Here is a 27,312-nt window from a genome sequence, read left to right as displayed (position 1 = left end):
TCTCTTCCCCCTCTTGTTTAAACGTAAGCAAATTATCCCTGAAGTTTAATAACTTCAATAGAGGGTGATATGTGTGATATTCATAATAATCATCTATTGTTGTTTTCCTATTGTAGAAAACAAATAAGCAAAGCAAAACTAAAGTTAAGGTTAGTAAACCTACATTACAAAGAACTATAAACTTTCAATAACTACATCTTCACGTGATACCACTCCCCGGAAGCAGCACAATTTTGATTCTTTTGCTTTTTAGTTGCTCGTGACCAACGACACTATCCTAGAACCCAGTATGTACTGAAAAAAGATAGTTTAGTATCCCAACAACGAGTTGGGGTGGTCTCCTAACAGAGTGGTAGTGAATGTATTAGGTACTCAAAATTCCATTGAAAATAGTTATAGCCTCAGAATTTTCAATATAAAACAAATTAAATTAAGTTTGTGACACCAAAGTGTAAAATATGAAGATTTTTTTGTCACTAGTAGTAGAATGCAATAAAATATATGAGTAACAAGTATGGGACAAAGTTCTTGGGTGAGATCGCTATATGTGTAGATAGAATTGGTCGGTATATGCTTTCGGTAGTTAATTTTTGCTAGATAGTGATGACTAGGCTAAGATTTAGGTTAAAGCAAGTTCTCTCTCTAGTAACTTATCCCATATCAAATGGGCTTCTCTGGAACACAGACTCATCAAAACTATCCAGCCTACGCCTTATCACACTTGCTCTTTAAATGGAGTGCTTGGATATGGGAATAAGTCTCACCCTATCGGTCTGAACCATATATCGATACACTCCTTATAAGATTATTGTAGTGGTCTTAGTTTCACAACATCTCTCCTTTGAGAAAAAATAAAAACACTTAAATGACATTGTTTTTGCAACTACACACTCATTAGATTAAACCACAACAACTAGGTGAAATCACCATTAAAATGAAATGACAAGCAAGCAAGGCCAAAAAAATTAATAAACCCATAATTGCTAAATCACACCCTGGGATTTTTAGCAACAAATCAAGTAATATCAAATAAACTTAAAAGGGAAAATGCATAAGTACCCCGTCAACATATGCCCGAAATTCTAGAGACACACTTATACTATAATAATATCCTCTTACCCCCTTGAACTTATTTTATAATTAATTTTCTACCCCTTTTCGTTGTACATGGCATTAGCTTGAAAAAAAATTCAACAAGCGTTGGGCCCATAATATACTCCCCTGTAGGCTGAAAAGGGGTAGAAAATGATTAATAAAATAAGTTCAGGGGGGTAATATGACCTTAGTATAATATAAGTTTGTCTCTTGAATTTCGGGCATATGTTTAGGGGGTACTTGTGCATTATCCCTACATAAAATGATAAAGGAATCAAGTGGTTATAAGAGATTAAACCTTAAAAGTAACAATGGAAGGTAAATAGAGAAGACCCACTTCCAAAATTTGAAGAAGAGTTTCTTTCTTCAAGCTTCCACAAAAACCCTCTCTATACTTGAGAGAAAACTTAAGAACAAAGTGTCTAGAATAAAACATTTAGTGTCATTGTTCACTCTCTATTTTTTTATATCTAGGTAATAGAAGAGTTCACTATTTAGAGATATAAGAATTGTGCTGGCGAATTCTTTCGGTGCAGTTAGTCCTGATTTTCCAAGTTATTTGGAGAATCTCCCTTCTTTAGTTCATCGCCGCTTTTATGTTGCCTTCCTTGACTACCTGTACTCAATTAAAGGGCGCAAATCTTTTGCTTTTGTGGAACTTATTGGTGAAGCGCCAACTGCTTCTTTTCATCGCCGTTTTATCCACTTCCTTTAGGTCTCACTTGTTGTAACAGAAGGTGAAACTTATCTATATAGAAGATTGGCAATTGTGATTGGCGATGCGCACCTTGGCAACTTCAGATCCTTTTCTTTGTTTTTCTTATATTTTTTCTATCTGTGTCAACAACTCTACAAAATCCTAAAATAACTAAAGCATAGGATTTTCTTTATCAGATATCGAGATAAAATAAACAATCAATGAAACTATTTGCATTAAAATAAGGCCCTAGATGAGTCTAACTTGAGGACTCATCCATGATAGTTGGATCTGAGTAGTACCTTACAAAAACAACTAGAATCCTGAAGTTTGTCAAAAAAATTGAGAGAACCATATTTATTTTAAAGAACAACATAGGAGCACCCCATAAAGAGATATTGGATGTGATAATGCCCTAATCAAGAAGGTCTTTCAGCTGCTCTTTCAGTTCCATGTGCTCAACAGGAGACATTCTGTAAGGATGAATGTAAATGGGTAGGGTATATCAAGGGACATCTATTTCAAAGTCGATTTCCCTTTTGGGTGGGACTCCGAGAAGATCTTCTGGAGACACTTTTGGAAACTCACATACTTCTGGGACTTATTCAAAAGTTTGGGTTTTATACTTTGAATCCTTAACCTGAACAACATGGTAGATAAACCCCTTGGAAAATTATCTTTGTGGACTTAAGTTAAGAAATGAATCGACCGATAGACATTGATTAACTATCCTTCCAGTCTAAGAGTGCCTCATTTGGAAAATGAAGTCGAACAATCCTAGTTCTACAACCGACTCTTGCATAGAGAGAATGTAAGAAATCCATGCCTACAATTATCTCAAAATCTACTATTTCTAACTCTAGAAGATCTACTAATGTGATTTAGGGAGAGACTATGAAAGGGAAATTTTTATATACATGTCTAGATATAATGGGGTCACCAATTGAAGTAGAGACTGAGAAGGGTTCTTTGAGAGTTTTTTGACAAACACCTTCTACATAAACAATTACAAATGACAATGTATCTCTCGAATCTTATAATGCATAAGCATCTAATGAAAGACTCCAAAAGTACTTGTGACCTTATCAAGATAATTTTCCAGATCGTGGCAAGCATTGAGAGCATACAACCTTTTCTTGAGCTGACCACCACTTGTACTAGATTAAGTACCTTGCTGAGTTTGGTGAACTACCAGTGCTGCTGGTGTGAAAGACTAAGCTCGTAGTTGTAACCTCCTTGCCCCTACCTGGAAGAAAGGAAATCCTTTAACCTAGAGCAGGGATTACCACACCCAAAACACCCTTCTGTTCCTGCAAGACACTCACCCGGATGGGTCTTACCACACTTTAGACATCTTGGGTAAGTTATGTTAGCTAAAGTAATCCCATACGATTTAAAGCTTCATTCCCTACCTTATTAATCAGGTCGAAACATGGGGGACAAAGCACTAGATTATGAAGGTGTTGGTCCGGTAGGTCTCTACTAAAACTTAAAGCAATTTCCAATGTCAAACTTTGATTGTAAGTACTCATTATTCAATGTTCTTGTCATTTTGTTGTCGGTGCCCAAGACACTTATCTTATATTTCTCGAGCTGCAGTGCATTATTCAATCTTGAGATATCCATATACCCTAAAAGAATACTGTTCCTTTACTCACCCTTCACCAGATAAGATAACTCAAAATAAGAACTTACTCATCTTCCATTGGATCGGCAAACATGCGTGGAAAATACCATGAGACCAGAGTGAACTTCAATCAATATTATTGGAATGAGATGGAACCTTGTTTCGTATCTTGGTCCTTAGACTTCTCTTTTAACCCCCTTTGAAAAAACATGCCAAAAAGACCTCCTGTAAAACATTCCCAAGTCACAAGAGTTGCATCAACAACCCTATTTTCTTTCAAATGAGTGAACCAAATATGAGATAAATACATAAGCTGGTAGGATACCCATTCCACCCTATCATTACAGGCTATATCCATTACTTACAAAAAAAATTAGACCTCATCAATGAAGGTTTGTGGGTCCTTATAAACCTTCAACCCCAAACCCAAGTGGATTCATTTGAAAAAAATCTCAAAACCTATCTATACTTGATTCACCATTAGTGTTAGTACGAACAGGGACTTGAGGATTTTTCTATGTGGTTACACTCTGAGAGAAGAGATGGATTGCAATAAAAAATTCTACATTTGTAGCATCATAGATTGGTACATGAGTAACTATGTTAGTATTGCTTGAATTATCATTCCTTTCATTATCTCTACGAGGATGCATGATCTAAAATACAAGAAAACGAAATATAATGGAGCTCATACCCACGCATGAGAAGAATAACAAGAAAGTCAAGCTTTTCTTAAAAAACCTCGTAGACTCCCTTTCATATATGTGGTGTACTTTACATTAATGAATGAGAGTCTACTTAGTGCAGCTTTCAGACATCCTTGGACACTTAAACCTAATACTCTAATACCAAGTTTTTCAAGCTTCGAGGCTACCCCTTGTTGAAACACAAGACCTAGGATCCCGAGTAACCCTAACCATCCTTGTAACTAACATGTCATAAGCATAATAAATGATTACTAAATAAACAAGAACTATGAGGAAACTAAAAAAGGATATAGACGAAAATGGGGAATACCCAACTAGTCTGAATGTATGAAACATTCAAAGAGGTTAATAACAACTGAAAGGTGAGTATGAAAGGCTTTTTATTGAGTTGAGTTGCTGGGAAATGCCTCTTAGTTATGTTTAAAAATTGAAACGCAAAAGTAAAGACTGAAATGAAGTCATTGAGTTATCCTTTGAACCATTGTAAGGCAACACTAGGGGACCACTTTGGTAAGGTGTAATGCTATTTGTTTGTGAACTCAATATAGAACCTCTTCATATACTCCGTGATTGAAATACTCTGTAAGAACATAGGCTAGAACCGATTGAGTATGGTTTGGGGAGTAACTCTAGTTAAAGGTGAGGATAGAGTACAAATAAACCCTTCATATTCATTAACCATGTACCTAAATGGGATGCGTCTTAAGTTCTACCATTGGCAAGTAGAAAAACCGCCATAGGAGTAGGTTCATGACTCAAGGTTCCATGATTAGCTAAAATTTCTATGTCAGTTTTTTCCTATTCTCACTCTGTGTGATGCTACTAGTGCTGGAGAAGTATTATGAAGTTTAGATAGTGGACTGGGACACTATCTAGACATTTCACGACTAGGCTATGAAGATTTTAGTGTTTTGAGTCCCTAGTTCTTCTTCAAGACCATCATGGGAATGTCCTTACATGTTCAATGTCTCTTAAAGGAAATAAATGTAATGACTTAAGTGAAGATATTTTAATGAGAAGACAAGTATCTAGAGTATCTTTGAGGATTGCTTAGATAGGAAGAGGGGTACGGGCATTCTCTTCATCTCTTACATAGGCGTGTCTTCAAGTAATTATAGGTAGATAGGTTATTTCATGACATGGGAATAATCTTACTCTAGGTATTCTATAGAATCTCTTTGGTTTGTGTTAAAGGATTGTATGGGCAATACTTTCATAACACACTCAAGTGAACCTTAGAATCACCTTTGGTAGAAGGACCTCACGTTTGTGTGTTTTGATGTATTCTTGATGCTATATTATGTCATATGAGTTACTGTGAGTTCACTATAATATTATCTAAATTGCTATAAATTGATTCTGACTTTGAATGTGTCTTATGATGTGATTTTTCGTGTTTAAATTTTGTTCTTATATTTATGTATGAAGTTTTAACCTAAAAGAGTATTTTTGACTCAAAATGTCCATTTATCACGATTTTATGCATTATGTCATACTTAGTACACGCATTGTACTAATTCCATACTTTTTATCCATCTCCAAAGGTGTGATTAGCAGGTGAGGGATGTCATAAACCAAGGCTTGGAATCTAGACTCTTTTAATCAATGTTGAAGTATGTCCTCAATTAACTCTAGGCCATAACTATGTTTAGACTTCTTTTGTTCAAAGTATTGTAATAGACTAAGTAATTCTATATTTTGATTGTATCGGCCGTGTTCGAAGTATTCTTGAGTCTAAGATAGACAATATGTTGATACTTATATAATCCTATGGTTTTATATGAAAGACGTTTATATATTATTCGTGTGAAAAGTTTTAATTCCGCACAGTTTTTCATACATGTATGCAATGAACGATGTCATAGTGCTTGTACAAGACCTCCGTCAAGTCAAGTATGCCATGTTATGATTCAACAATGTCTTAACTCTACGGTGTACTCTTGGGTGTTTACAAACTTTGTATTATATCATTAGTTATGAATGTTGTCTTAGAAATCCAAAAGTATCAAAAAGCCACGTCTAGTAGAGTCTTGTTCATCGGTGTGAGTCACGACAAACTATGAGCGAGAGGCTAAAGGACGATAGAGTTTCACTTTCTTCATCAATATAGTGTTGTTACTATGGGAGTTGAGGTTATAAGTTTCTATTGCTAAACTCTTATCTTGTTTTTATAGGAAGATGAATACAAGAAGAATTGCCGCTAGAAGGTTGGAAGAAGAAGGAATGCAAGATGAAGATCCCTAAGGTGGACTAGCTCTACAAGGAGTTCAAGTTCCTCAAGATGATCAAGTGCCTCTTAAGGGTGATGAAAACCCTATTAGAGATAAAGGTAATGATTTTACGATGGTTCCCCCGTACATGACTAATGGTGAGATTAGAGAGGCTTTACTTGCTCTAGCCCGAGCCATGAGCACTCATGTGTCTAGAGATGTTGGACCTAGAGTGAATGCTTTGGAGAATACCATGACATGTAGCTTGAGAGACTTTGCGAAGATGAATTTTCCTATCTTTCTTTGCTCTAAGCTGGGAGAGGATCCCCAAGAGTTTCTTGATGGGATGTATAAGGTGTTGAGTGCCATGGGGGTGACTTCTAGTGAGAAGGAGGTGTTAGCCCATACCAATTGAGGGATGTTTCTCAAGTATGGTACATTCAATGGAAAGATAATAGGCTAGTTGAGTCAGGTCCTATAGTATGGGAAGAGTTTAACGAAGCTTTCTTAGAAAAGTACTTTCGGTGTTAAAGGATGGAGGTGAAGGTTCAATAGTTCATTAACCTTAAGCAAGGTAGTATGAGTATTGAGGAGTATTCCTTGAAGTTTAACATGTTGTATGCATATGCTCCATCCTTGTTGTATAACTCTAGGGATGAGATGAGTAGGTTTGTGACTAGTATTGACGACCTAGTAAAAGAAGAGTGTCGTACGACCGTGCTCCACAATGGTATGAACTTTGCTAGGCTCATGTTGTATGCTCAATCCATTGAAGAGTCCAAACTTAGTAGGATCTCAAGGAATTTGAAAAGGGGAGGATCCAATGATCAAAAAAATCTAGGTTTAATAAGACGACTCCAAAACAAGATAGAACTATTGCTCCTGAGTTGAAGGGTGAATATGGTTGTGGTTCTCAAGGTGGTAAGCCTACTTGTGTTACTTGTGGGAAGAAACAATGTGGGAAGTGCCTAGTTGGTATCGAAAATTTCATTGGTTGTGTTAAGGATGGACATAAAGTGAGGGATTGTCCTAATGGTTCATCTAGAGGGAAAGAGTCCAGGCAAGATCCTCCTAGTTTTCTAGAAGATGGTGCTCCAAAGAGGAATCATTTCTATGCACTCCGGGCTAGAGGATCAAACCCAGATGAGGATGATGATATTGGTAAGTCCTTGTTTTCCTTTATTTTGTGGGTTCCTTCTAAGAGGAGAATATGGTGAGAAGTGGAGCTTTCATTGAGTGTCTCATCTCCTCAATTCAACTCAAGCTTGATAGTTAGAAAGTCATAGTATCATGTTGCATGTTACACGGTGTCAAGGAGTCTTGTTGGAATAGAATTTCATTGATTTCATGCGTTGTGGATTTTAGAATGTTATAGTTATGTTGTGATTTGATTTTATATGGTTTTATTTCTCATATTCTCATGCCTCCACGTCAATTGCATAAGAGTTGCATTCTTGAAAATTTTAACATGTTTCTCTATGAGTTGGAAATTCACTGTTATATTTTGGAAAAATTGACTCAATTGTTTATTTGTTAAAAATTGTTGTAATATGTTTAAATTGATGGATATGAGCATAATAATGAATGGAGAATGAGTTCCTCCTATTTCAAATGAAGAATGTGAGTCATATTGCACAATGAGTCCTTGATCCTCTTGTTGTGTGTTGAGTCTCTTAAGTATGTGAAATTGGTGTTCCTCCTAAATATGTGTATTGTGTATTGTTTCCTATGGTTATGTTCTACTAGTATTGAGTTTATTATTTCTTGAAACTTTTTTAAAAGAAGCAAGTGTCATTCGAGGACAAATGTTGTCCAAGTGGGGGAGATTGGAACACCTCTAAAAATGACCTAGGTGAAACTAGGGCCTAACATATGTTTCATGATGTTTTAAAGTCCTAAAATAGTAAATAATTGTGTTTATAGGCATTATATGAGTTTGGAAGTATTTGGAGCTTAAATGTAAAAAAACGTCTAAGACGTTTGGAAACATAGTAGAAGTTAAACTATTCTGTCGTAGTACTTTGTAGTGAATTTCTGGGGGGTGGTTTGAAGGTGAAATTGAGTATCGATAGTTCCTACAAATATCCTAACATGTAAAGGGTCCGAGAATGATGCCCCAGGGGCCAGCCTAAGGGTCTCAAAAGAAGACCCAAACCAGGGACAGCCAAGCTGCCGCGCCAACCAAGATCTAGCAGACGCGCAGCTGGCACTTAATGGGCAAAAATCTTTCTGTGCAACTTGGGGTTGTCGCGAACCATTCTGTTTCAAAATTTTGCAGAAACAAGATTTGAAAATACCTCCGCGACGCGCAGTAAACTCCTGAATTGGTCACGTGGTTTTTAAGTCAAATTTGAATTGGTTATTTTTCTAATAAGTTCAGGGGTCTTTTGGTTAGTTTGGGAATGAATAATTGATGGTTGATGGTTATTGAGTCTTTTTATGCCCCTAAACTCACAAATAAAAGCAAAACTCTCAACTAAAAACAAAACCTCTCTATTCTTCTCTCCAAAACCTCCATTGATGAATCTCTGAATCTCCAAGGAAAAAGTTTGATTTTCTCAAATTTTCTCCATCAAACCTGTGAAATTTTCATCACAATTAAGGTATGGTTTTTCATCCTTGAGTCCTCTTTATTAAAGGAGTCAATTCCAACGATTTTTCAAATATGATAAAAAAATATGAATCCTTCTAATTCAATATCTAGCCATGGGTTCTTGCATAAAACCTTTTGAATCATTTTATTATGATTTAATTAATGTTAATGTGATTATTTTAACTTATGAACTCTATTAACCCATGCAAGCCATGCATTCTAGTTTTGACTATTTATGGTTTAAGTGATCATGTCTCTACACTATTGAATTCTTCTATAGTTTGATTTTGGCTATTGTATTATGGAAGAGTTATGTTTGATTCATGTGTAGGTTGTCTTAGATTAAAAAAGTCATACTGATGCTATTCTTCTTAAGTGAATGATGGACTTAAGGTTGGTTGGCTGGAATGACATGAAATCATCCTTAGGAAAGTCATTGAGTTATCCTCTTAACCATTGTAAGGCAACCCTAGGGGACCATTTTGGTAAGTTGTAATGTTATTTGGTAGTGAACTTGATATGAAACCTCTTCATATACTCCTTTATTGAAATACTCTATCATAACAAAGGCTAGCACTGAGTGAGTATGGTTTGGGAAGTAGATCTAGTTAAAGGTGAGGCTAGAGTAAAAAGAAACCCTTAATATTCCTTAACCATGTGCCTATATTGGATGTGTCCTAAGTTCTACCATAGGCAAATAGAAAAACCTCCACCGGACTAGGTTCATGACTCCGGATTCCATGATTTTCTAATATGGTCTATGTCGGTTTTTGCCTAATCTCATTCTGTGGGATACATACTAGTGTTGCAGAAGTACGATGAAGATTAGGTAGTGGAATGGGACGCTACATAGACATTGCATGACTAGGATTTGAGAATGTTAGTATGTGAGTCCCTAGGTCTTCTTCAAGAACATTATGTGAATGTCCTTACATGTTGAACATATCTTAAAGGAGTTCATAAATGTAATGACTTAATTGTAGATATGTTAATAAAAAGACAAGAATCTAGAGTAGATTTGAGGATTGCGTAGGTAGGCTTGAAGAGGGGGTATGAGTGTTCTCGTCATGTCTTACTAAGGTGAGTCTTAGAGTAATTCTAGGTAGAAAGGTTAATTAATGACATGGGAATAATATTATCCTACGTAGTCTATAAGATCTCTTTGGTGTGTGTGAAAGAATTGTATGGGCGATCCTTTCATAACTCACTCAAGTGAACCTTAGAATCACCTTTGGTAGGAGGGCCTCACGATTGTGTGTGGTGATGTATACTTGATGCTATCTTATGTCATATGAGTTGGTGTGAGTTCACTGTAATGTTACCTAAATTCTTTTAATTGATTATGACTTGGAATGTGTCTTATAATGTGATGCTTCGTGTTTAAATGTAGTTCTTATATTTATATATGAATTTTTAACCTAAAAGAGCATATTTTTACTCAAATTTTTGTTTTTCATGATTATTATGCTTTATCCCATGCCATGTCACAAGTAATCTTCGGTCTAAGATTGGCATGTGTTTAGACTTAGTATTTTCCTATGGTTTTATATGAAAGATATTTTAAGATATTATTTGTGTGAAAAGTTTTAACTCCGCACTACTTTTCATACATGTATACAATTAACAATGTCAAAGGGCTTGTACAAGACCTCCGAGATGTCAACTACGCTATGTTAATATTCAAGAATGTACTAACTTCTAGGGGGTAATCTCGGTTCATTACATTTGATTTCTAACAATATGCCGACATGGATCAAGTTAGGGGTCCATATAGAGAAGGATTTAAATGTATATGCATAGTATTGGTTTTGATTCATTAGAAACACAATGATGCCATCCCAAAATGAGTCCGTACTTTACAATCGGAAGAAATATTTGTTGTGCTCTATTATTGTCAAGGGTAGACTAAATCATGGGATTATTATGTAGAAGGAGATGTACATGAGGTCCAAGTAGAGTCATACATCAATCTCTTTCTCGATTTTCACAATAGAATTTTGTCGGCGCACTTGAGTGCCCATTGTTTCAAACACGAATGTGTAAGTGACTCCGAGGATTGTTGCAGAGTAAACAAAGGAAGAGGTGGAGTGTAGGAGAACTAGTGAAAACATCCTTGGCGGTCGATACTTATATGTTGTAGGAAGATACAATTTCTTCCAATCAGGAAGGTAGCCTTTAAGTACTACTACTAGTGCTTATTCTACTCTTGCAACTAGTACAACTGTTGACTCCTTTCAGCTCCCAACCCCATTGGCAAAGGTGATGCACTACAAGATTGGCCATATAGCCAATCTGCTGATGTAAGTGTTTCCTGGGTTGAGGAACTTTTTCCCGAACGTACTAAGAGGGATATTGCTAAGTTATGAGAGAACATGGAGTTTACCGTAGGAAATTGCAACACCTCGGAAACTAGTGAACTAAACTAAGATAGTTTTAGAGCCTTACGAAGGAATTTTAGATTTCCATATGAGTGTTAAGATTTTAAACAACTCCCGTTACCGTTAATAAAGCTTTTTTTGTTATGACGTCAAGTGATACGCTCAAACTTACTTCTCAAATAAGAAGTAAGCGGTCGTGTCAAGTAAATAACCCAACTAATAAGGTTGAGATCGTTCCCATGAAGAAAATAGTTTAGACTTAACTTCAATCTATTATTACTATTGTTCAGTCAATTACTTTCTTGGAAAGCAAAAATGATAAAAGGGGGGTTTTTTATTTCTAAGTAAATGAAAATAACTAGAGAAATTAAAGGAGACAACTAACAGTTTTGAATGTTGGAGTTTAATCAATTAATCAAAGTAACTAGGGTTTACATGTTCCCCAGATGTTCATAACTTGATAATTGTAACTATAAAAATTCCTTCCTAGTATCTTGCATGCAAAGTGATAAGTTATGTATTTCTAAATCCTTGGTCCGGCATCTAGAAAATTTCACTCCGCACCTTGGTCCGACTACGTGTGTTGTTGTACTAACCCTTATCTTTACCTCATATTAAGCATCGTATTCGATATTTGACTAAGTTATTACCTTGTACAAATCAATACTAACCTATTAGATAGTATACACTAAATCTATGATGATAATTTTTTTCCTATTATCTACCTCCTTGGTCCGGCAAGTAGCATTAAGGCGAGTTCTAACGTTTGTCATCCGTTAAAAAGACTTCTAAGTGAAATAATTAGCAATACATGCAAGACACTATTCTAGAATTGTTATTTTAGCTACGCATTACCTCATTATTTGCCTATGGTTCCCACAACCCTAGTTATGGAGTTTAGTTACCCATAGTCATAATCACAATATTCAAATATATGGTATGAGAATTCATGTACTTACTTCAATGAGAATGAGTAAAATCCGAAGTTCACTTGATAAATCAACAAAAATCACCAACAATCAATGACAAGAATCTCAAAATAATCAAGAATCTCAGAAAAGGTCTAAAAAATAATCAAGAGTCTAACAATAATCAAGGGCCTAACAAAATAATCAAGAGTCTAACCTCAAAACCGAGGTTTTTCGAACTATTTATAAAAAAATAAAAACCTAATTACATAAGGACTCTATTTACTGGAAATCCTCAAAACGCGGCTGGATCGACGGACATCATGACAGATCGTCGTGGTCACGACGGACCGTCATGTACTCCGTCGTCCCATACTTGATGCAATTTCTTCTGCTGCTCTCTTCATTACTCTCGACGGCAGGTATGACGGATTATCACAGGCACAACGGTCCGTCAAGGGTCTCCGTTCCAAAACACTTGAACTCTTGGAATATGGGTACTGGGACTACTTCTCTGAACTTCATGACGAACCTACAGGACGGACCGTCATGGATACGACGGTCTTTCACGCTTTTCGTAACCCCACACTTGGTCGGACTTCCCCATCTTCCTTCAGCAGCTGCACTACGCTGCCACCTACGGACCGTCACGAGCATGACGTACCATCACAAGCTCCGTAGGTGGTCTCTTCTGCATTTCTTCGCTCAAAAACCTCCGCATTCATCTTTGGACAGATTTCCTGCCAATAAGGAGAAACTTATATAAAAATTAGCACAAAAAGACTTTTGGACACACTAAACTTAAGGAAAAAGTTTTAATAATACCGTGAAACCACGGTATATCAATACCCTCAACTTAAATTCGTTGTTTTTCCTCAAGCGACGCACTATGACTCAATACAAAATCTTTGTACAATAGTATCCATGTTTTATCCTTTGAAATCATTTGTCCATCAATCCCGATTAATCTCATCATATTTATGCATGCTATCACTATTAGACTTGAATTATGTGGAATCCGACCATGACACAGACTCACCATGCACTAACACCTATCCTCTTCAATTTCTCACCGAGGTGCTAATATTTCTGGTACTGCAACTAGTGTCCTCACATCAAAACAAAATCCTCATTTTTCACACAATGATTTTAGTATGAGTATAAGGATTACCTTTCAACACTCATTCTCAGAACAAATTCACACTCATTCATACCTATTGCCATAAGCTTGCCCTTATTTTCACTGCTTTAAGTTCGCTATACAACCCTTATGATCACGATAGGACTTTCTTAGCTTGTAACATAGGCTCATGGTTAGGTAGGGTATATTTAGGTATACTTTAGTGACTTTTTCCCCTCCTTGACAGATCTTCTAAACATACAATTTTCTATCATTTTATTTTGCCCAGTTTCCCATATTCTTTCACCTTGCTATTTTCCCTTTTTTTTCTTAATTTGTGCAAGTGACTCTCTTCTTTTCTTGCTTGTATTTCTTGTATTTTTTTTACCTTTCTTTCAACTAATTCTTTAGTCACTTTACTTTTGTTCTTTCTCTCTCTTTGTTCTTTCTACCCCACTTTCCAGAGCATTCCTCATAATAGCCACCCTCAACTCATGGCTTTGCCATGAGTCAAAGTACACAATACCGAAAGTTGGGTCAGGGCCATAAAAAGGTTGTTTACTGCATTAGCCACCCTCAACTTATGCTTTTGGCATAAGCTGAGGTGCACATGTCCAAGGAGGGACCAGGGCCAACACATTATTCCCAGAAAAGATCAGTTGGGGTGAAAAAGAAAGGTCTAATTTAAGCTCAAGTCATTTGGATCAAAGAAGGATAAATTTCATTTGGTTTTCTTTTATATAGGCTAAAATGGCCTATATTCAATAAGGGCCTATGATCTTTTCGTAATTGTCTATTACAACCTACTTTTAGCAGGTCTAACCAGGCAAGTTCTAGCTCAGTACAAATAGTGGACTATTAAAATCTTCCTCACACTCACTTGACATCTCATCACTCTACCAGATTATCAGACACCTAGTTCGAATTTTAGACTTAGGGTCATTAACTGGTGTACCTCTATGTCATGCTTAGAGTCACACATTTATCAATTACTATGCCTAGTCATGAATGATTTTCCATTTTATCAGGATATCATTTTAGCCATCATGCTCAAGAATTAAACTATGTACACTAGATATAGACAAGCCGGTTCAACAGAAAAAGTAATCGGTCTCTTGGGGAAAAAGAACACAGGCAAAAAGACCCCAAAAGAGGAAAGTGAATTGGGCTACTCAGACTTCACCCTAGCACTCACTTTCCATTTACCCCATCCCCAACAAAAAGACATGCAGTTGTCCCCAATGCATGAACAAATTGAAATACTAGAGTGGTAGGCGAAGCAAACCTAGGGCGCAAAGCGCTGACGATCAGCAAGCTGGTGGGTCCGGTTCCCCGGAACCCACTACCTCTGTAATCTGGACACCCTCAGTGGTGTCCTCATCATCAACAGCACTATCAATAGTGCCTCCCGCTATCTCCACAGTTCTAATGCTAGACGCCCCAGCAGCTAACTCTTCTGTTCTCATCTGACGCGCCTCCTCCTCAGCAAGGGAGGCTCTCCTCGCAGCCTCCATCTCACGACGCTCTATCTTCCGTGCTCGAGCTTCATCCTCCTCTCGACTTCTATGCCTCTTGGCATGCTCTCGAGGGAAAGGTTGTGGAATCTCTAAAGTGGCGAATAGGGCCGCCATCACTGTGTCCTCAGCAGGCTCTGCAGAAGGGGCCTCAGACTCAAGCACCCTTGCCTCTAAGATCATATCAATATCTGCGCAAAGATTGTCGACCGCAGCCTGAAGGGTCGACACATCCACCGGAGGGGCTGGACGGGCTAGCACCCGCAACTCAAAAGCGTCCAAGCTCTGATGAACCTCAGCGATCTTCCGCTCTGTGTGCTGGACCATTCTCCGCTCCAAGCACTCTTCAGCCTCGGCAATAGACCTCTACATCCAAGGCTGGATATGATTCAGAAGTGTAGCCATTAGTGCCTATAATTTTGGACACTACCATGCAGGACCAGAGCGGGTAAAGGGGATGAGCGAGAGGAGCTCAAGCTATTTCCCGGGATAGACTCGACCGGGGTAGTGTCAGTGGAAGCTGCCTGCGTAGCCGTGCAGACATGTGCCACCGTATCAGACAGATTGTCACCAAGTGGAGGCAACTCTGGACGGGGCCCTCTGCGTGGAGCCAACTCATTGGCCTCATCCCTGATGAGGCCGATATCAACTGTGCCCAGAGGGGTCTTGTGCTGATCAACGTGCCATATAGGCACACCTGCGGACCTGCATAGAGAAAACATCATGCATGGGAAAGGGTAAGTAGTTGTGACCTTAAAAGCCCTCTCGTGCATGACCGCCTGTAGAAGCCACGCAAAATCCACCTCAAACCCGGCTATCATCGCCTCCATCAGTACTGCTAGATCCCATGTGACGATATTATCAGCGGCTGTGGGGGAAAGGTAGTGGCAGACAGTCAACCACAAAAACTTCGCCGTGAAAGTCAGGTTGGCCTTCTTGATGGCCCCCTTCGGCTCGATCACCCAGTCGGCACCCTCTCCATCAACGGACAAGTGCAGGGCCATCCACCTCTTGGTGGTCTCTCTCAGCGATGGCTCACGCAGGAATTTGCCATATTAACAATCTGCCATCGGTAGTCAAACTAGACAATGAGAGGGGTCCGATTAGCATCAACATTCTTGCCGTATAGAAACCGACGGATGGCAGGCAGGGAGATATCAACCTGAACACCACGTACTCGGACCTGCTTCAGTGGGGCCTGTTTGGCGGTGGCAGCCCGCCTATCAATCTGTGATCGGAGAGTCGCTACGTAGTATGCGTAGAACTCTCAGACCAGCTCTTCACTATCACGTCCTAACGGATGAGCTGTCCATTCAAGTCGATGTTTGGTGAAGAGATTGTGGATCTCAGGCATCATCGGAAGACATCCCATAAGGACCCGCCGCTCCAATGTAAGTGTCTGAGTCATAACTCCTTTGTCATTCAGGAACTTTGTATCGGAATAGACTTGAAACTGCCCGTCGACACACCACTAGTTGGGCTGGTCAGTAACCGAGGTGAGAGCACGACTGGTGTACCGGGTGTAGATTTTGAACTGTAAGCCTCATTAGACGAGGCAGACTCTGCAGCGGGGGCAGGGGCGGGAACCTCAGCAGATCCGGAGGCTTCCTCTGACCACAAAACTCCTAAGGAGCCAGACGCTCCTTTTTCATTGGTAGCTGACCCAGAAGGTATGCCGGTAAGTGTGCGCTCCTCATAAGACTTAGAGGCAGTGACTACGCCGGACGCCACCTTTTTGGGTGTGGCTCTGGCAGCACGTGCAGCTCAGGATGGGGTGGAAGTGACTGGGGGCACGTACTCGGGGTCACGCTCATCATCATAGCCAATGACCATGCGGGCAGACGGGCGACAGATTTCGATCGCCCGCGTGCGTAGACTCGATCTTGTTTTGGTGCCATAATAGATAGTACCTGAGAAATTTGAGAAAAATAAGAGGGAAAGGTACTTGGTGATCAAGAAGACACCCACAGCAGCAGCTTCGAATAGTAGATGATGACTTTTAGGAATTTGGAGAATTTGTGGGAAAAAGATTGGTTGTAAGAGAGAGGGGTATGACCTTTGAAAGTTGAAAAGAGAGGTAAATGGGAGAAAAAGTGAAAGAATGGGGTGAAATAGAGGGGTGGTGGTTTTAAATGTTTAATTTTTTAAAAACCCCAAGCCGAGTCGGGTCGGGTACACTTCATTAATGACGCGACGATTCCCCGACGACGGTCCGTCTCAGTTGTGACTGTACGTCATTGGTTCCGTCGCGAGTGCCCTAGTTTGAAAATAACAGAAAGACGTACCTGGCACGACGAATTCATGCGACGGTCCGTTGCAGGTGCAACGGTCCGTCACTGTATCCGCCAGTTACTGCTGCAGAGTAATTTTCTGCAGAATTTCCTGGTGATGTGCCTGCAAATTTAAAATTATTAGTAGAAAATGCTACCGTTACTAGAAAGAAAAACTATAAGTATTGGGTTGCCTCCCAAAAAGCGCCTGATTTAACGTCGCGGCACAACAGAGGACACTTGATTATTCAGACTTTATCAAGATGGTATGCCTCGATCAATTCATTCGCCGATTCAGCATGCCCGAAATAGATTTTTATGCATTGTCCATTCACCTTGAACCGCACACCCTCCTTAGTTTCCAACTCAACTGCTCCATGAGGGAATAGTTGGGTAACCAAGTAAGGACTAGTCTATTTGGACTTTAGCTTGCCCGGAAACAAGCGCAACCTAGAATTGAATAAAAGCACCAAATCCCCGACCATAAACACTCGTTTTTCAATTTTTTGGTCATGGTACTTCTTCATATTTTCTTTTTATAGGGCTGAGCTTTCATAAGCTGTCAGGCAAAATTCATCAAGTTCATTCAACCTAGTTAACCGTTGTTCGGCAGCTTCTCTCCAATCCATTTTAAACTTCTTCATAGCCCACATGACTTTTTGCTCTAACTCAACCGGAAGATGACAAGCTTTCCCATCTACATGTTTGTATGGAGACATACCTATGGGAGTCTTATACGCTGTCTGGTAGGCCCAAAGAGCATCATCAAGCCTCCTTGACCAATCCGTTCTACCAGCGTTCATTGTTTTTGACAATATCTGTTTGATCTCTCGATTCGACACTTCAACATGCCCACAAGTTAGAGGGCGGTAAGGAGTGGCCACATTATGGCGAACCCCATATTTCTCCAATAACCCCTTGAACAATCTGTTGCAGAAGTGGGAGCCCCCATCACTAATAATTGCCCTTGGGGTGCCAAAACGAGAGAATATATTCGTTCTTAAGAATGCAGTGACACTCTTCCCTTCATTGTTTGCAAGGGCGATGGCTTCGACCCGTTTAGATACATAATCAACCGTTACTAGAATGTACTTCATTCCATGAGAACTCACAAAAGGGCTAATAAAGTCAATACCCCAAACATAAAATAACTCAATCACAAAAATGGGGTTTAGAGGGAGCTCTTGCTTTCTTGAAATGCCGCCATCTCGTTGGCATCGGTCACATGCTTTTGCAAACTCATGAGCATCTTGATGAAGAGTTGGCCAATAGTAACCACATTGTAATATCTTATAAGGGGTTCGGATACCGTTGTGATGTCCACCAACGGGTGAGGAATGGCATGCTTCCAACACACTCAACATCTCACATTCTGGCACACAACGCCGAATAAGCCCGTCGGCACAACTCTTATATAAGTATGGTTCATCACAAAAGATCTTCTTCACATTGTACATGAACTTTTTTCTTTGATGAAAGGACAAGTCCGATGGAACAATATCACTAGCTAGATAGTTCGCAAAATCTGCGAACCATGGAATCAAGTCTTGTGAAGCAGCCAATATATGCTCATCGGGAAAAGTATCATCAATGTAAGTCTTATCCCCTAACTCTCTCATAGCTTCATCCTCTAGAAGGGACAAATGATCAGCAACTTGATTTTCAGTTCCTTTTCTATCCATCACTTCAAAGTCAAATTCTTGTAGAAGTAATACCCAACGAATCAATCTAGGTTTCACATCCTTCTTTGCCATCAAATATCTCAATACTGAGTGGTCAATATGCACTATAACTCTAGTACCTAGCAAATAGGAGAGAAATTTTTCAAAAGCAAAGACTACTGCAAGGAGTTCTTGCTTACTCACTGTGTAGTTCTTCTAAGCTTCATTTAGGGCTTTATTAGCATAGTAAATGGGGTGAAGGATTTTGTTCTTTCTTTGTCCCAATACTACCCCAAGAGCAACCCCACTAGCATCGCACATCACCTAAAATGGACTGTTCCATTCCGGAGAAATGATGATAGGCGCAGACACCAATTTTTCTTTTAGCTCGCCGAATGCTTTAAGACAAGATTCATCAAAACAAAATTTACAATCTTTCTCCAACAGTTTGCACAATGGATGTGCAATCTTTGAAAAGTCTTTAATGAATCTCCGTTAAAAACCTGCATGCCTAAGAAAGCTTCTCACACCTTTCATAGAGATCGGTGGGGGAAGTCTCTCTACTACCTCGACTTTAGCTCGATCAACCTCTATGCCCTTTTCTGAAATGCGATGACCAAAAATAATACCTTCTTTCACCATGAAATGACATTTTTCCCAATTTAGTACTAAATTGCAGTCTTCACATCTCTTAAGGACCTCAGATAAATTGTTCAAACACCGCTCGAATAATTCACCAACCACAGAAAAATCATCCATAAAAACTTCTATACTATCTTCCACCATGTCAGAAAATATCGACATGATACATCTCTGAAATGTGGCGGGTGCATTGCATAACCCAAACGACATTATTTTGAACACAAATGTCCCATATGGACAAATAAAAGTTGTTTTCTCTTGATCTTCTGGTGCAATAGAAATCGGATTATACCCCGAATATCCATCAAGAAAACAAAACCACCCTTTTCCGGAAAGTCTATCCAACAATTGATCCATAAAGGGCATAGGAAAGTGGTCTTTTTCAGTCCATGCATTTAATTTGCGGTAATCCATACACACCCTCCATCCAGTAACCGGTCTCATTTGAACAAGTTTATTTTTTTCGTTGGGGACCAAAGTCATTCCCCCTCTCTTAGGTACACACTGAACAGGGCATACGCAACTACTATCGGCGATCGGATAGATTACTCCGGCATCCAACAACTTAATGATTTCCTTCTTCANTAATTTCCTTCTTCACGACCTCTTTCATAGGTGTATTTAAGCGTCTCTAGTGCTCAATACTTGGCTTATGATCAGGCATGAGTTGGATTTTATGAGAGCAAATACCAGGAGAGATCCCAATAATGTCAGCTATAGTCCACCCAATAGCTCTTTTGAACCTTTTTAGCACTTTCACCAAACTCTCAACTTGTTGTTCATTCAGGTCTGATGCAATGATTACCGGCAAAGTGTCACCATTTCCTAAGAATTCATACCTGAGATGAGGTGGGAGAGCTTTTAGTTCTAACTTTCGAGCCTCCTCTATAGATGGTTTCGCGGGTGGGGACTCGCGATTCTTCATATCTAACTCATATTTCTTCGGTTTAAACCGAACATCACCTCGATCAAGAGCCGCAACTAATGACTCATACTCTTCAATGCAATCACTATCAAAATTCATTATCACTGCCGCTAATTCTTCTACACCTAGACGTTCTTCTATTTGTGTCTCAGATGTCTCACCGATGTTGTAGGATATAGCAGATACCGATTGGAGCTCACTACTCTGCCTCATGGACCTACAAATGTTAAAGGTCGCTTCCTCATTGTTCAACCGAAATTTCATCGGCCCCTTTTCCATATCTACTAAGGCTCTTCCCGTAGCAAGGAATGGCCTCCCAAGAATAATGGGCACTTCAAAATCGACCTCGCAATCAAGAATAACAAAATCTGCTGGAAATATGAATGACTCCACTTTTACTAGCACATCGTGGAGTATCCCTATAGGTCGTTTTACTGTTCGATCAGCCATCAGTAGCCGCATCGCAGTGGGCTTTGGGTCACCCAAACCCAACTTCTTGTAAATCGAGAGAGGCATGAGATTTATGCTTGCCCCCAGATCACATAATGCTTTCGCAAAATGTAATAGCCCGATTGTACAAGGAATAGTGAACGCACCCGGATCTTCTTTCTTTTGTACCAGAGATCTTGTAGCAATAGCACTACAATGCTGCATTCTATCATCATCTTCAAAAGTGACCGATCTTTTCTTTGTAACCAGATCTTTCATAAACTTGGCGTAGCCGGGCATCTGTTCTAAAGCTTCTACCAAAGGGACATTGATAGAAAGTTGCTTCAACATTGTTATAAAACGCCGATATTTACCATCCTCGGTCTTTTTCACTAATCTTTGAGGAAATGGGGGTAGTGGCCTAGGCATGGGAGTTACCTTTTTAGGCACTTCAGCATCTTTTACAGTGTTATCCTCTACTTCATCATTAACATCTACCACTTTATCAGTATCTTTTGTCACCTTTTTCTCATTAGACGGCATAGGTGGGTCAATGGTTTGCTTACCACCGCGAGTAGTGATTACCATACAATGTCCATCATTTTTCGGATTTTGGACAGTATTACTAGGAAGAGTGACCGGTTGCCGTGTGTTCACAGTCGCAGATAATTGGGCCAATTGTAACTCAAGTTGCTTAATCGATATTGCATGTGTATCGACTTTTTGCCCAATACCCGCTAAATCATTCCTCAACTCTTTATTGTGCTCATCACTAGCATCGAACCTTCTCATCATTTTACGCAACATATCCTCAACTCGCGCCATACTACCTCCACCATCCCTAGGAGTAACTTCACGATTTTGAGGAGGAACATAGGGCCCATTCCTATCATTTCTATTACCATAGTTACCCCTGTTGATATTGTTGTCGCGGTTATAGTTTCCATCACGAACATAATGACCCTCACGGTTATAGTCACCATAGTTCCGACCTTGTTTCCCTTGACCTTGGCGTCAATTCTCCTGATTAGAGCCTTGGGCACTCGGTCGAAAACCCCCCGTCTGCTCATTTACTGCATAGAAATCCTCCTCATAATAGCACTCATCATTTTGTGGTTGTGGTTTCAACAAGTAGTTGACTGCATTTATCTTTTCTGCACCCCCAGTGACATGTTTTAGTACCAACCCGAGCTCAGTTCTCATCTGAGCCATTTCTTCACGAATCTCATATGTGGCTGGCTTGTGAGCGGACTGCACTGCGAAGGTATTTCTCCCGGTATCTGACTTCCTAGTACTCCACGCTTTATTATTTATACCTGAGATGAGGTGGGAGAGCTTTTAGTTCTAACTTTGGAGCCTCCTCTATAGATGGTTTGGCGGGTGGGGACTCGCAATTCTTCATATCTAACTCATATTTCTTCGGTTTAAACCGAACATCACCTCGATCAAGAGCCACGACTAATGACTCATACTCTTCAATGCAATCGCTATCAAAATTCATTATCACTGCCGCTAATGCTTCTACACCTAGACGTTCTTCTATTTGTGTCTCAAATGTCTCACCAATATTGTAGGATATAGCAGATACCGATTGGAGATCACCACTCTGCCTCATGGAACTACAAATGTTAAAGGTCACTTCCTCATTGTTCAACCGAAATTTCATCTGCCCCTTTTTGATATCTACTAAGTCTCTTCCCGTAGCAAGGAATGGCCTCCCAAGAATAATGGGCACTTCAAAATCTACTTTACAATCAAGAATAACAAAATCTGTCGGAAATATGAACGACTCCACTTTTACTAGCACATCGTGGAGTATCCCTATAGGCCTTTTCACTGTTCGATCAGCCATCAGTAGCCGCATCGCAGTGAGCTTTGGATCACCCAAACCCAACTTCTTGTAAATTGAGAGAGGCATGAGATTTATGCTTGCCCCCTGATCACATAATGCTTTCGCAAAATGTAATAGCCCAATTGTACAATGAATACTGAACGCACCCGGATCTTCTTTCTTTTGTACCAGAGATCTTGTAGCAATAGCACTACAATGCTGCATTCTATCATCATCCTCGAAAGTGGCCGATCTTTTCTTTGTAACCAGAACTTTCATAAACTTGGTGTAACCGGGCATTTGTTCTAAAGCTTCTACCAAACAGAAATTCATAGAAAGTTGCTTCAACATTGTTATAAAACACCGATATTTACCATCCTCGGTCTTTTTCATTAATCTTTGAGGAAATGGGGGTGGTGGCCTAGGCATGGGAGTTACCTTTTTAGGCACTTCAGCATCTTTTACAGTGTTATCCTCCTATTCACCATTAACATCTACCAGTTTATAAGTATCTTTTGTCACCTTTTTCTCATTAGACGGCATAGGTGGATCAATGGTTTGCTTGCCACCGCGAGTTGTGATTGCCATACAATGTCCATAATTTTTCAGATTTTGGACAGTGTTGCTAGGAAGGGTGCCTGGTTGCCATGAGTTCACGGTCGCAGATAATTGGGCCAATTGTAACTCAAGTTGATTAATCGATATTGCATGTGTATCGTTTTTTGCCCAATGCCCGCTAAATCATTCCTCTACTCTTTATTGTGCTCATCACTAGCATCGAACCTCCTCATCATTTTATGTAACATATCCTCAACTCGAGCCATACTACCTCCACCATTTCTAGGAGTAACTTCACGATTTTGAGGGGGAACACAGGGCCCTTTCCTGTCATTTCTATTATAATAGTTACCCTTGTTGAAGTTGTTGTCGCGGTTGTAGTTTCCATCTCGGACATAATGACCCCCACGGTTGTAGTTACCATAGTTCCGACCTTTGTTCCCTTGACCTTGGCGCCAATTCTCCTGATTAGAGCCTTGGGAAATTGGTCGGAAACCCCCCGTCTGCTCATTTACCGCATAGGAATCCTTCTCATAACTCATCATTTTGTGGCGATGGTTTCAACAAGTAGTTGACTGCATTTATCTTTTCTGCACCCCAGTGACATGTTTTAGTACCAACCCAAGCTCAGTTCTCATCTGAGCCATTTCTTCACGAATCTCATCTGTGGGTGGGTTGTGAGTGGACTGCACTGCGAAGGTATTTCTCCCGGTATCTGACTTCCTAGTACTCCAAGCTTTATTATTACGGGAGATTTTCTCTAATTTTTCAGCAATCTCAGCATAAGGGCACTCCCCATAAGATCCACCTTCCATAGTGTCCAACACCGCTTTATTATTATCATCCTGTCCCCGATAGAAGTATTCCTTCAGTGACTCATCATCTATACGGTGATTTCGGATACTTCTCAAGAACGAGGTGAATCTATCCCAATAACTACTAACTGAATCTTCTGGTAGTGCCACAAAGTTGTTCACTCCGTCTTTGTGGTTTAGTTTCTTGGAGACCGGCTAGTAGCGCGCTAAAAAAACATCCCTTAGTTGGTTCAAGTGAAAATTGAGTTGTACGGGAGCTCAGTGAACCATATAGCAGCCTCTCCCGTCGGTGAGAGAGGAAACACTCTGAGCCCTATTACATTCAAGTCAAAGTCAGGCCTCCCTACACAGCTTTTACACACTGCCCTAACCTTAGATATATGGGCATGTGGATCCTCAGAAGGTAGCCCTGAAAACAAACCTCTGGCAGTGAGCATTTGCATCAGGCTACTAGTTACTACAACCCTAGTTATGGAGTTTAGTTACCCATAGTCATAATCACAATATTCAAATATATGGTATAAGAATTCATGTACTTACTTCAATGAGAAAGAGTAAAATCCGAAAGTTCGCTTGATTAATCAACAAAAATCACCAACAATCAATTACAAGAATCTCAAAATAATCAAGAATCTCACAAAAGGTCTAAAAAATAATCAAGAGTCTAACAATAATCAAGGGCCTTACCAAATAATCCAGATTCTAACCTCAAAAATGAGTTTTTTTTTTGAACTATTTTAAAAAATAAAAACCTAATTACATAAGGACTTTATTTGCTGGAAATCTGTCAAAACGCGGCTGGATCGACGGACATCGTGACGGATCGTCATGGTCAAGACGGACCGTCATGGACTCCGTCGTCCTATACTTGATGCAATTTATTTTGCTGCTCTCTTCATTACCCTCGACGGCAGGTATGACGAATTGTCACAGGAACAACGGTCCGTGGAGGGTCTCCGTTCCAAAACACTTGAACTCTTGGAATATGGGTAGTGGGACTACTTCTCTGAAATTCATGACGAACCTGCAGGACAGACCGTCATGGATACGACGGTCCTTCACGCTTTCCGTAACCCCACACTTGGTCAGACTTCACCATCTTCCTTCAACAGCTGCACTACGCTGCCACCTAGGTACCGTCACGAGCATGATGAACCGTCACAAGCTCCGTAGGTGGTCTCTTCTGCATTTCTTCGCTCAAAAACCTCCGCATTCATCTTTTGACAGATTTCCTGCAAATAAGGAGAAACTTACATAAAAATAAGCACAAAAAGACTTTTGGACACACTAAACTTAAGGAAAAAGTATTAATAATACCGTGAAACCACGGTATATCATCAAGGTATGCCCCCGTACAAAGGACTTACCAATGGGTTCTTAAGAAGGACACCGAAACATTCCCCAGATCTTATATTTTTCAATGATCTACATATGGGACCTATGGGCGTAGGTTAATCCACTCATCGCGGGGATGAATCCTGGGGCAATACCCCATTTGGGGGTTCTGTAGAACAGCACCTACATAGATACAACATGCATCATAGACCGACTTATGGTCTGTGGATCGCCGTCTTGTGGGCAAGGGCTTCTTGTGGTCAAATTATTCTAAGTTGGTACTAAGGGGTAAAACTCATTATTATTTAGGGGTTAAGGGCGGTTAGTTAATTAGTTATTGGAATAACTATATAGAATAACAGACCCCTAAATATATTTATCCTTGACATAATTTCAGGAACCCAAAACTAACCTGTTCTCTCAAGAAAATCTCTCCCTAGAAAAAGGAGAACGAGGAGGAGGAGGAGTACGAGGAGGAGAAGAAAAAGAAGAAGAAGAGAAGAAAATGAAGAACAACAAAAAAGCTAGGGAAGATTTTTTCCATTGATCAAAGATTGTGTGAGGGATTTGAATTAAGGTATGTTATCTTGTTCATCTGTGTGTTCTTCCACCCATATATTTTTCTAGGCTTTCCCCCATTTGTAAAGTCAAACTCCAATTCTATCTAGGGATAATTCCTACATTTTCGGTAGTGTTTACGTATGATTCTACTATAATGGATAATAACTAATAATGATTGATTTACCATTAAATTATAATAATATGATGAATTTATCGTATTTATATGGTTGACCCTACTCTAATCTATAAATATTATATTTTGTGGGTTTATGCCATGAAAGGTGATGTTGGGGATTCACAGGAAATCCTCTAAAATCAATGAAATGTGTAGTAATTGTTCATGGTTAGGAACATATAATCATGCATTGAACTATACTTTATTGAATGTAAAGGATCATGACTAGTAAAGTTGAAATTTCACCTTTATGATCAATGATTACTAAAATCACCTACTAATGAAGAATATGATGAGAATATCTTGTAAGCTAGTTAAATTATTAAACTAAGAACTAAAGCATAAGTATAAGGCTTGTAGTCATCAATATAAAGGATTTGGGGGTAAAGCTAATGTGATGTCATTTGTTGTGTATTTTTAAATTTATATTCTCACATACATAGATGGGCATAAATATTCTAAGAGATGCAAGGTACTCTCATATAGAATGATTCTAGGTTGGCTTTACAACCTAATATGAATAAAAGATTGGTAGTCTAGAATAGATTGAAGTTGTGATATATGATCCCTTCATGTATACCTTTATTTGGTAAGAAAAAACAAATATAGGGTAGATTAGGATTGAGGATTCATACTCTCCTGAGGGTAGCTTGACTTAGCATTTCAAGATGCATGTCAAGGGTAGCTTGAATTAGGGATAGTTATGGTAGCCTAGGACTGAGGATCCATACTCTCTAAATGGTAGCTTGCAATAGCAATATTAGGATGCCTTTATGATAGCACGACTTGCTTTGGCAAAGACCATTTCATTGTAGTTTAGGAATAGGACATATACTCACAAAATGGTAGCTCCGGATTTATTACATATACTCTCCTAAGGGCAGCTTCGGATTCAGAATCATATACTATCTAATGGGTAACTTAGGATTGAGTATTCATGTTTTATTAAGGGTATCTTGACTAACTATTTTAAGATAAATGTCAAGGGTAGCTTGAGTTAGGTATAGTCATGGTAGAATAGGACTGAGGCTCTATACTCTCCTAAGGGTATCTAGAACTAGCATTATTAGTATTCCTTCATGATAACATGACATAGTTTTGCCAAGACTATTTCATGGTATCTTAGGATGAGGACATATACACTTTCAAGGGTAAATTAGGATTGAGGGAATATACTCTCCTAATGGTAGCTTACATTAGGAATCATATACTCTCCTACGGGTAACTTAGTATTAAGGATTCATATTGTCATAAGGGTAGC

Source organism: Solanum pennellii, chromosome 10 (genome assembly GCF_001406875.1).
Source record: "Solanum pennellii chromosome 10, SPENNV200".
Taxonomy (NCBI): Eukaryota; Viridiplantae; Streptophyta; class Magnoliopsida; order Solanales; family Solanaceae; genus Solanum; species Solanum pennellii.
This window is presented reverse-complemented; position numbering follows the sequence as displayed.